The following is an 11,614-nucleotide window of genomic DNA, read 5'->3' as shown; positions in this document are numbered from 1 at the left end:
GTAAATTCTCTGCCAAATGAACAGGTCTGAGCTTTGTTCATGTGGAGCAGCTCCATGAAGTCGAGGACCACGATTAAATATGATTATAATGAATATTATAAATATAAGTCGACTAAATTAGTCTTAATTTTAGTCGTCTAAAACTAGACTAAAATTGAAAAGTTTTTTTTGACTAAATCTTGACTAAAATTAAATTACATTTTAGTCAAAAGACTAAAACTAAAATAAATTATGCTGTCAAAATTAACACTGGTCTGGTCTTTGTGCGTGCCAATGGGCGAGGGACGCTTTTCTCTATGGTCCTTATAGTGGGGAGCTGACATTGCTGTAATACCACCCCCTTGTGGCCAGGGGCGACGCCAAGAGACACTTGGAGGCATTGATTCTAATGGGACTTCAAACGTCCCAAAAACAGCCTGGCTCCAAAGAGTTTTTCTTTTTCTAAAAATCGCTATGACCCATGTGACAACACTGGGGTAGGTGAAATTTGGAGGCATTTTCAGTACATTGAGTGGCTCCAGATCCTGCCAATCAAGCTCTGGAGCTCTGTGGAGGCTCCGCCCTTTATGGAACAGGCTGTGTAGGAGGAGACAGAGCGGCCATTAAGGTTCACACACGACTCGGGACACTTTATAATAAATGGGGCTGAATGAAACCCGCTCATCTTTATTATATTACATCTATGGTGCTCAGTCACGCACAAAGACCAAGGATGTTGTTAGCATTTAGCCTCTCCCAGCATATTCCTATGGCCCCAAACGGGTGAAGTTAGAAGCGAATAACCTCTTCCATGTTTTCCCTATTTAAATACAGTCACAGTAGTTATACGATCCAAGTATGGTTAGGAGCACTTCGACGTCCGCGCAGGAAAGTAAAGATATTACTGCACAGACGTCGAAGTGCTTCTAAGGTGTTATTACGCCTCACAATATAGTCACCCTTTTTATCCGCTTAGAAAATCAACATGTTTCATTTTTTGTAACTAAAATTGGATCGTGGTTCTACTCACGCAACCGTATTTAAATAGGGAAAACGTGGAAGAGCTTGGTCGCTTCCAACTTCACCCCCGTTTGGGTCCATAGGAATATGCTGGGAGAGGCTAAATGCTAACAACATCTTTGGTCTTTTTGTGTGTCACAAAGACCAGACAGCTACACATCAACTCGTCTAAGCTCAGGTAAGAGCATATCTCAGTATGGAAAAACGGTGGCCTGTTCCTTTAACGTGTCTTTATTTAGTAAAGTTCACTTTGTAAAGCAACAGTATAGTATCAATCATTTCCCAGTGAATAAATAGGCTAAGTTTAACCTAAATGCAACGCACTGGGCTGAAGCTAACCTAAGTGAGTATTAGCTGTGAAAGCCATGTAAGCCTATCACAAAAAACTTGACTTCTGGGATATATTTGAGATAAACTTACATATTTAAGTTCAGAATAGACCCTTTATTGACTCATGTAGGTCAGTTTAGTTTTTGATTGATGCAGAAGTTGCATATTTGTCTTTGTGTTCAAAATATGTGGGAATTTAAATATTCTTAGCAAGGCCTTTTCCCATACAAACTCATATTTAGAGAACTAAAATGGGCCCCAAAAAGACCAATCTTGTATTAATCCCTGACTTTAGATGCTGATTTAGGACACCCATGAATTAAAGGCGACTGGAGGTCAAGACTTACCTTCTAAGGTCTTGGACTTTCAGGAGATCAGGTCTACTTAATAAATGCCACGTGCCATTTTGTCATGGTCACACTTTGTGAGCCGCATTGTAGCTTTTTAACCCTTAAGCGTTGTTTTTCCTTACTTGGATATGTTAAATGAATCTACATATCAGACCCATTTTTGGACTCTATTGGGATCACATGCATCTGTGATCTGTCCCTCTTGTACTTTGAGCTGAATGTCTAATTACAGATTGTATTAAATCAGTGCACATGTCACTGATTTTGAGCTAATGTTGAAACCTAATGTGACATTTAGTTGCCTTAGACCTGTTTTTTTATTATTAAACTTAACTATACATGAAACAGTATGTGGCTTTAAAAGCAATAGGTGTAAAAGTGCTGTTGGAAATGGACACTGAAGCAAAATGTCTAAAAACATATATCATATTTATATGATGGAGGATCTGCTGTAGAGGAACCAATGTCTGGAATAAAGGCACCTTTTCAGAAAACTTTTCTTGTTAGTTTGTGGATGATGCCTCACATCAATACAAGCAGGTCCAATATGGTGTATATGGCTCAGCCCCTCACTCAAACAGTACTTTTATTGTTAACAATACACAAAATTAAAGAAGCTTTAATCGACTAGGTTTCTTGGGTCAGTGCCCTGTAGCTGCGGCTGGACTGCTGCATCTCTGGAATCGCCCATATATGGTCATCATGTCTAAGGGGGAAAACAATTTGGAGAAAAACCTAACTTTCTTTTATTATTCAAAAACTACTTTGACAAACGCTGAATTATGAATATAGTTTTCTACTAAATAAAGATACAAAGACATGGAGAGGAGCAAAGTGGTTCAAGAGCCCATAAATACATGAATAACGGAGAATGCTAACCTGATGCTACATGTTAGCATCGGGCTAATGCTAACGGTTAGCTAGCGCTAGCTACAACTGCCGTTTTTTCACTTCTACTGAACAATCTGCCATGAGAAAATATCCACATGGGCCCGATGTACACTTGACTTTATTTATGTGTGATAAATAAGTTCATATTCCACCAGAAAACGGCTAAAAAGAGTGAAAAAATGAGTTTCTCAAAAGATTCCATTTTCCCCCTCGGTGAAGCCACGCGCCCTTCTGTGACAAGATGCCGTCTGTATCTATACAGCATCTCTGGAATTACCCATATATGGTCATGTTTAAGGGTGAAAACAATTTGGAGAAAAATCTAAACTTTCTTTAATTATTCAAAAACTACTTTAACAAATGCTGAATTATGAATATAATGTTCTACTAAATAAAGATACAAAGACATGGAGGGGAGCAAAGTGGTTCAACAGTCCTTAAATACATAAATAACAGAGAATGCTAACCTGATGCTACATGTTAGCATCGGGCTAATGCTAACGGTTAGCTAGTGCGAGCTACAACTGCCATTTTTTCACTTCTACTGAACAATCTGCTGTGAGAAAATATCCATATGGGCCCGGTTTACACTTGACTTTATTTATGTGATAAATAAGTTCATATTCCACCAGAAAATGGCTAAAAAGAAGGAAAAATTGTGTTTCTCTAAAGATTCTATTTTCCCCCTCGTCGAAGCCACACACCCTTCTATGACGAGATGCCGTCTGTATCTCTGGAATTGCCCATATATGGTCATGTTTAAGGGTGAAAACAATTTGGAGAAAAATCTAAACTTTCTTTAATTATTCAAAAACTACTAACTATTAACAAACGCTGAATTATGAACATAGTTTTCTACTAAATAAAGATACAAAGACATGGGGAGGAGCAAAGTGGTTCAACAGCCCATAAATACATAAATAACAGAGAATGCTAACCTGATGCTACATGTTAGCATCGGGCTAATGCTAACGGTTAGCTAGCGCTAGCTACAACTGCCGTTTTTTCACTTCTACTGAACAATTTGTTGTGAGAAAATATCCACATGGGCCCGATTTACACTTGACTTTATTTATGTGTGATAAATAAGTTCATATTCCACCAAAAAACGGCTAAAAAGAGAGATAAATTGTGTTCCTCTAAAGAGTGTATTTCCCCCCTCGGCGAAGCCACGCCCCCTTCTGTGACAAGATGCCGTCTGTATGCAACATATTGCAACAAAGAACTACAAAGAAATAGTGTTTCTGCATCTGCAAAAGCTCTGGTGACCCCTCGCACTGTTTGGCGTCCCTCTGGTGTTACAAACCTGAATCATCCAGAACTGCTTGTCGTCTTAAACTTAAACATTTGCTTTGCTTTGGAGAAGAAGAACAAGGGCCCTATGAGAACCCCAAAGCAAGGGAACAGCAAAGCGCACTCAAACACATTACACACCACTCCGATCGGAAAGGGCAGCTCTTTGGTGTAGAATATGTACAGCACAAAAGGGAACAGGACCAGCACAGGGAGATAGACTGAGACGGCGGACACGACTACGATGAGCAAACTCTGGACCGCCTGACGCTTCTGAGGCGACACCGAGTGACCGCTGTTCCCGTGGAGAGCCGGAGACGGTCGCCACAGAGACCGAACCATGGTCCCCAAACAAAACAGCATCAGCACGAACAGCAAGGAGATGGTGACGGAGATGGGGATCATGATCAAGGTTTGTTCGAAAAAGGCTGCAGAACAAAAACGGAAGAGGTCGGTTTGTCTTATTTTGCAAAATGATCCGTGAGAGGGTGAGGTCGCCCCTTACCTGAGGCGACGCAGAAGCCCACGGTGATGGCCCAGACCACAGCGGACACCATCACGCGATACTTCCTCTCCTTCATCTTCATGTACAGCACGGGGCGGCTCACAGCAAGGTGGCGCTCGACGCACATGCAGGCGAGCAGCAGCGGGGTTCCAACCAGAATGAAACAGTTGAATGTTTTTCGAAGGTGCCTGGCCATGTTTGTACTCGTGTCGGTTTTGTTTGCACCGACAACATCTGCAGCAGAAAGCAGAAGAGACGGGAGTCAGCATTTTTTCTCTTTTGGCTTTAAAGGGATGTTTCAGGATTTTTGACATAGGGCCTCATTTTCTAGTTATCCAGAGTGTTGCTGATTTCTGGAGATATTTTTTTGTAATTCATGCATTTCTTACATTTGAAGAGTTACATGGCGCTAGGCTAGTGCAAGGCTAGTGCATTTCTATGGTATCAGCTAGCCTGCATTAAAAACAGTCTGACCCGCTCCACAGAGCACCTGAGGCAAAACACTTATAACACCAGACTAACCATATGAATGTCTGTGTCGATATAATCATTTTAACCATTTTGCATTTAAATACCTTATATTTGAGCAGCATCAGCTTCGTGGTTGTATAAGCCAGGGATTCTCAACCTGGGGGTCGGGACCCACTAGGGGGTCGCGAGACAAATTTGGGGGGTCGCCAGAGCATATAGATAAAATATATATTTTAATATTATTATTATGGTGTCGTAGCATACATGCTATTTTACCAGGGTGCCATTATTTGTTCTAAATTTAATTCATTTTTGTTTTAGCCATTGTTCATTGATCAGATTTTTTTTCCATCATTTTTTTGCTGGGTATTCAACTAATTTTTGTAATTTTTTCATCATTTTTTGTCACATTTTTGTATTTTTTTCGTTGTCAATTTTTTATCACATTTTTGTCATTTTTTGTCAGATTTTTGGTAATTTTTTGGTCATTTTTTGGTCATTTTTTTGGTCATTTTTCGGTCAATTTTTTGTCTTGATCCTAATTAACTGTTATAATGGGGGTCGCGGCTCTAAAAGGTTGAGAACCACTGGTATAAGCTACGCAGCGGCGGAGTGATCTGCTAGAAAATAGTCCCTCAAAATGCGATCATTCATGTGATGCAAGGTCAGTTATATTCCAAAAAATATTCTATCGACACAGATATTTACATCGTTAGTCTGGTGTTATAAGTGATTTGCCTCAGGTGCTCTGTGGAGCGGGACAGACTGTTTTTAATGCAGGCTAGCTGATACCATAGAAATGCGCTAGCCTTGCATTAGCCTAGCACCACGAAACTCTTCAAATATAACAACTGCATGAATTACAAAAAAAAAAAAAAATCTCCAGAAATCAACAACACTCTGGATAACGAGGAAATGAGGCCCTATGTCAAAACTCCTGAAATATCCCTTCAAGTCCTTTTTCATTTTTATTTTATTTTTACCAAATCCGATGTTCCTCGGACTCATTCTGCCGATTATTGTCACTGGAATAATGGTCAGATACATCAGGTTCATGATCACCAGGTTCATCCCCAAAACCTGAAAACATTAGCATCATATACAACATATTTATGACAATACCGTATTACAGGGGTAGGCAACGGTCAGGCCCGGGGGCCAAATCCGGCCCTCTAGCACCGAACCTCTGGCCCACAAGGTGATTTTGAGAAATATTGTTATACAAGTATGCTCAATAAAATTATCAAAATCTGCAATACAATCATCAGTCAGGAGCAGGACTCACTCTGTAGCATCTATGACTCCAGAGCTCTCACCCCTCACACACACTGCACTCTCACTGTTGCCGTCAGGGCGCAGGTTCAGGTCCTTCCCTCGTGGGACAAAGAGGGCGACCTCCACTTTCCTCCCTACCTCCATCCTCCTGTGTCGACCTTGGTCTATCACAGGCCCACTATATTGTTTTTAATGTATTTATTATTGCAGATGTTGTGTTGTAAGACTGTGGATGTACTGTTTTTATTGGGCCCGTACTGGCACTTCTTCGGCAAATGAAGTTCCTAACGGATAAATAAAGTGAATTTGATTTGAAGTAAGAGATCAAATACACTGCAAAAAGTGAATATCAAGCATTGGCTTAAATTACTTTGAGGAAATGTGTCTTGTTTTGAGCGGTTTTCACTCATTTAGACACTTTCCCTGATCGGACCTAGTTTACTTTGCTTGTTTGAGGACATTTCAGACCAGTTCTAGGGTAAATCTCGCCTGAAATAAGAAAGTAAAATTGCCAATGAGATAAGACCAATTTTCTTACCCCATTGGTAAAGAAAATGACTGAAATAAGGACGAAATGTATCGAAACGAGTCAGAAACATCTCAGAACAAGTGAAATAATTGAGGACAAATGCCCAAGAACTTCTTAACAAGTCAAAACAGCTAAAATTTGGATTATTATGCTCAAATTGAGATGTTTATACTGATCTAGTTAATTACTTTTTGCAGTGTACCTGTTAAAGTACTCTGAAAGTATTTCTTCAGGTTCCTGGCCGATCATCCCAATATGTGCCATATAATGTAAATCATTGTCCGGTCTGTTTTTGCACACTCTGAGTGATCTTCTTGAATGCCGACTGTAACAAGTGAATTTCTCCATTGTGAGATCAATAAAGGATTATCTTATCTTATCTTATTGGCATTTGCAGGAAACGGTTCTTTACTTTGAGCTACATTGGTGAGGTTCGGCCCTTGGTGTTTTGGCAATGATGAAAATCGTCCCTCCTCGAAGCAAACCCTGCCATGATAAATAATAATGTAATGCATGTATGAACAGCGCACCTGTGAAGCAGACAGTGACTTCCTCTCCCTCAGAAACAGAAAAAGCAGGACAGCATTCGCCAGAACTCCGGTCGTCAGTATGAAGTTGTCTGCCACAAACCACACTCCAGCCCATGTTTTCGCACAGAAGTCATAGATACCCTCAATAAAGTCACCGTCTGACAGGGGCCTCGCCATCCTGTGAAAACAGCATTTCTATTCATCAAGTAGTCAAATGTTTATAGACAATACAACACCAGAGCAGCAGCAAGAGGCGACTGCATCATCCCTCTGAGAAAAAGCCTCTTTGGCCAAACCACCTTTTCTGTCCAAGCTGCCCATGAATGGAACCTCACCAACAATTAAACATCAATACATATAACTCATTTAAAATACAGTTAAAAATGGCTCATTGAGAATCAGAGCTGTCAGCACTGAGAGGATCGTCTCTCCTGCCCCCTGCTGGCCTCCTGTCCTCGTCTGTTGTCTCTGTCTCTGTAATTGTTGAGTTTGTTATAGTCTTGTTGTAATGTCTGTCATCATGATTGGTTTGCGATATTGAGAGTATTGAGAGTCTTCTGTTTTCTTGTTAAATATGTTTATTGTATTTCATTTTCATGTGTATAATTGTACTTTTATTCCCTTCAGGAGGACAAATAACAACTGTCCAGGGACTACAGATGAAAAATAGCTCTTAGGCGAATTCTGGCATATTTACATGTATAATGTATATTAATATGAACTGTCCCTATAATAAATAAATAAATAAATAAAAATCTCCCCAGGCTGCGATGACGGTGTAAGATCAGGGTGTTGCAAGATGATTTCAAGACAATATTTTTTATAACTTCTAACACTGAATTGGATGTATTTTGATTGAAAACAGTATATTTTAGAGAAATTACACCAAATGACAGAACGTTGCAGCCAATATGTCAAAGTGCGCTTGTGATTCCCAAAACTTCAGGTATAAAATGCTAATAATACATTTAAATAAATAAACACAAAAGTCTGATTAAGGTTTTGCACAAAATTTTCCACCCAGAGAAAAATAAAAAGCTCTGATCTAAACCCATGAAGTTTGTCTAAACCAGGCATAAAGTAGGACTGAAAGATATATCGTTATCATATCGATATCGAGATATTACCAATCAAAACATTAAAATAATAAAAGCAAGATATAAACGATATAGATTTTCATCAATGAAACTGCACTCTTTTGTTTTATGTTTCTATTTTTTTGAAAAATACTTTGTTTTCACCTAACCCATAGTTACGTCTTATTGTATCGATATAGAGATATCTGGCATGAATATCGACATATGAAATGTTGTCCATATTGTTCAGCTAAAACATAACTAAGGTAGAAAAAGAGAAAAAAACATAAAAACAGGATTAACAATTTTCAGTTTAACCTCTTAACCACCACCTGAACCGAGCCATTTTGGCATTGCCCAAATCTAAAAGCTTCTTGAAAAAAAAGCTACAAAAAACACAACGAAAAATGTGACAAATGTGAAAAATGACCCAAAAAATTTAACAAAAAAAAAATGAAAAAGTGTAAATAATTAGATGAAAACGTGGATGGGTCAAAAAATGGGGTCGAAAACACTTTTTTTTTAAAGTAATAAAAAAGTAACAAAAAAATCTATGAAAAAGTGGCAAAAATCTGATGACAACACTGCAACAACGCAAGGAAAAGGATCCATTCAGATCAGTTTTGTGGGTCTTAGCTTTCAAATAAGGCGTTACACTGGTCTATAGGCTGTAAGCGTTTAGATTTGGGTGATGCTGAACTGTTTGAAAAATGCTGATATTCTGTAACTCATGACCTTGAGATAAACTCTTAATCTAATGTATATCTGAATTTTGATTAACATAATATAATAATGATTTATTTTGAATCTGCCTTTAACCCATTTGTGTGAATAAGTGAGCTCATGTTCATGCTGTGATCTAAAACAGATCACTTACCTGCTGGTCCAGCGATGGTCCAACCTGATCTGTGGATGCTCAAAACAGATGATCAGGTTTTCCAGCCTTTGATGCAAAATACTGTCTATATATTTTGTACCTGTTTTGTTTGTCACAGCATCATTTACATCAGACACAGCCTTGTCTCATATGAGTTATGTTTTCAGAGGACAGAGGGTATAGAGCCGCGGTGGACGACCAGAACTCAATGTTACCGATAAAATGACTTAATCAAATGACAGGAGGGTTTGTGGTAAACGTTTGCACGCTGTGTCGGGAAAAGGGAGTTTGGATTTATTACTTATTAAAGGGGCTAGATGCAAGTTAGCCATTTTATACTCACTACTGCCACCTCAGGTCATACGTGTAACTGCACCTTCTATATTAAGCGATTGCATGAAGGCAATTCGGACCCGAAGTAACACCTTTTTGAGTGACGGTTCAGGATTTTAGAGGCAGTTGTGGTGAACAGGTCTCATTCTACACCTTAGGACATTGTTGGTCCATGTAGGGGGAGGAAAAACATAATTTTAACATTTTTAAACTCTGTATAGTCCCTTTAAAGGGGGGGTATTATGCAAAATTGACTTTTTCAAGCTTTACATCATGTTATTATGTCATTCCCTCATTAAAAACATGCCTGAAGTGTTGCCTTGGCACATTCACGTATTTTTGAGTAATCTGTAAAACTCTGATGGCGGCCATTTTAGGGATAGGTTTGCCTGAGTCCTCCTAGGAACGCCCCCACCTCCTGGAGACGCCTCCGAGCTTTCGTCACCAGCCGAGTAACCAACCACTGCTCCTCAGCAGAACCCCCTCCCCACTGATGCCACAGACAGTGTGTGGAGGGGGCGTGTCTGAAAGGGTCAGAGGTTCTTAAAGAGACAGAGGCCTATTTCAAGACATTCACTATAGCCATTTTGAGAGAGCAATTTTATACAAGGCAGTTATTCTAATTTACTGCATTTACAGACCAACAGAAGGTTTCGTCATCATTGTAGTGTGATATAGACTGGTGCTATGTGATTGAAAAAAACACAATACCCCCGCTTTAAGAAAAATGTCAGAATTCAGACTGCGCAGACTGTGCAAGTTATACAATTTAGTGAAGGCGGTTCTGAAGAGACTGTAACATGTGTAAATAGATCTCCCTCTGAGATGACTCTGTCTGCTCTGCCATAGAAGAAAAGCACCGCCCAGATTATTGTTGTTAAGCCGACACACAACAATCTTACACGTCCACGGAGAAGAATCCAATTAGATGTCCAAAGAGTTATGCTGGCCATTGAATTATTAAAGAATTGGAAAAAAAAGAAAAAAGAAAAAGGAGAGAAAGCAGTTTCCATAACTGATTTCTTTGCCCGTCTGCTGAGGGATCCTTCGGCCTGGGTCTCTATAGCCTGTACGTCCATGGGAGTGGATCTCTCCTTCTGTGGTTTTCCCCAAGGTTTCTCTTTTCTCCTGCCGGGTTTTTGAGTTTTTCCTTGCCGTGCTGGAGAGTCTAAGGACGGGGGACGCCCGCGCCGCTCGTCGCTTCCTCCTATTGGACATTATATTTGCCATTATATTTACCTGAACTTTTAATTGTCATATTTATCGCTCTGTTTTATTGCCTTGATGTTTGTTGCAGCCCTGCAACCATTAAACTTAAACTTAAATATAATAATAATATCTAGGATGTCATCAAAAATAATAAAAAACAAATAATTTATAATGATGGTAATAACATTTAAATATTAATAATATAATATAATTCATCTGTTTTGTATGTTCATAATTCATAATTCTCATTTCCTGATATATGCAATAGCATAAATGTAAATCTTAAACGCAGTTGTATGAGCCTGGGTTTGGAAAATCGAATACATGAATTTTCTTATTTCCTTATTTTCTTGTTACTTGTTTAGTATCTAATAGGAAATGCTAGCTATGGAGTCTATGCGTTCCACTCATGTAATCTCATGTAATTTCATTTTCCTTATATGTGCAAACTTTTTCTTGGTTGTGGATACAGTCCTCTTGTATATCTGTAATGGTAAACGTTTATTATGTTGAATGTGGGGTAGGCGCTCATAAGCTTCTTGCTTCAGCCTACTCCTTTTGAGCATCTGTGACTGGTTGTATATGTGTATTTGTAAATCAGGTAAATGTATTTGCTAAAATAAATAAAACTAAACTAAACTAAACTAAACTTAAACTTCAACATATATTTAAAAAATGAATAGAGGGCTGATTCCTAATGTTATATTTAGTCTATAAGTCTAGTAAGTCATTTGTGCAGAGGCAAACCCCGAACCTGTGGTCATAAACCTCAAGCATAGGTTCATAAACAAACAATTGTCTGTCCACTTCATTTGGACGCCCTGCATATTTGCCTACACATCACATAGTAAATCACTCATGTAGCTTCTCCACACAGGGATGGTTCTGTGAAGTAAAATGAGGTTAGTTTTCCTGATCGCTAAAGTCCGGGGATGACGGGGATGGA

Source organism: Gobius niger, assembly GCF_951799975.1.
Source record: "Gobius niger genome assembly, chromosome: 2".
NCBI classification, from domain to species: domain Eukaryota; kingdom Metazoa; phylum Chordata; class Actinopteri; order Gobiiformes; family Gobiidae; genus Gobius; species Gobius niger.
The sequence above is the reverse complement of the archived record's forward strand: the minus strand, read 5'-3'. Positions refer to the sequence as shown.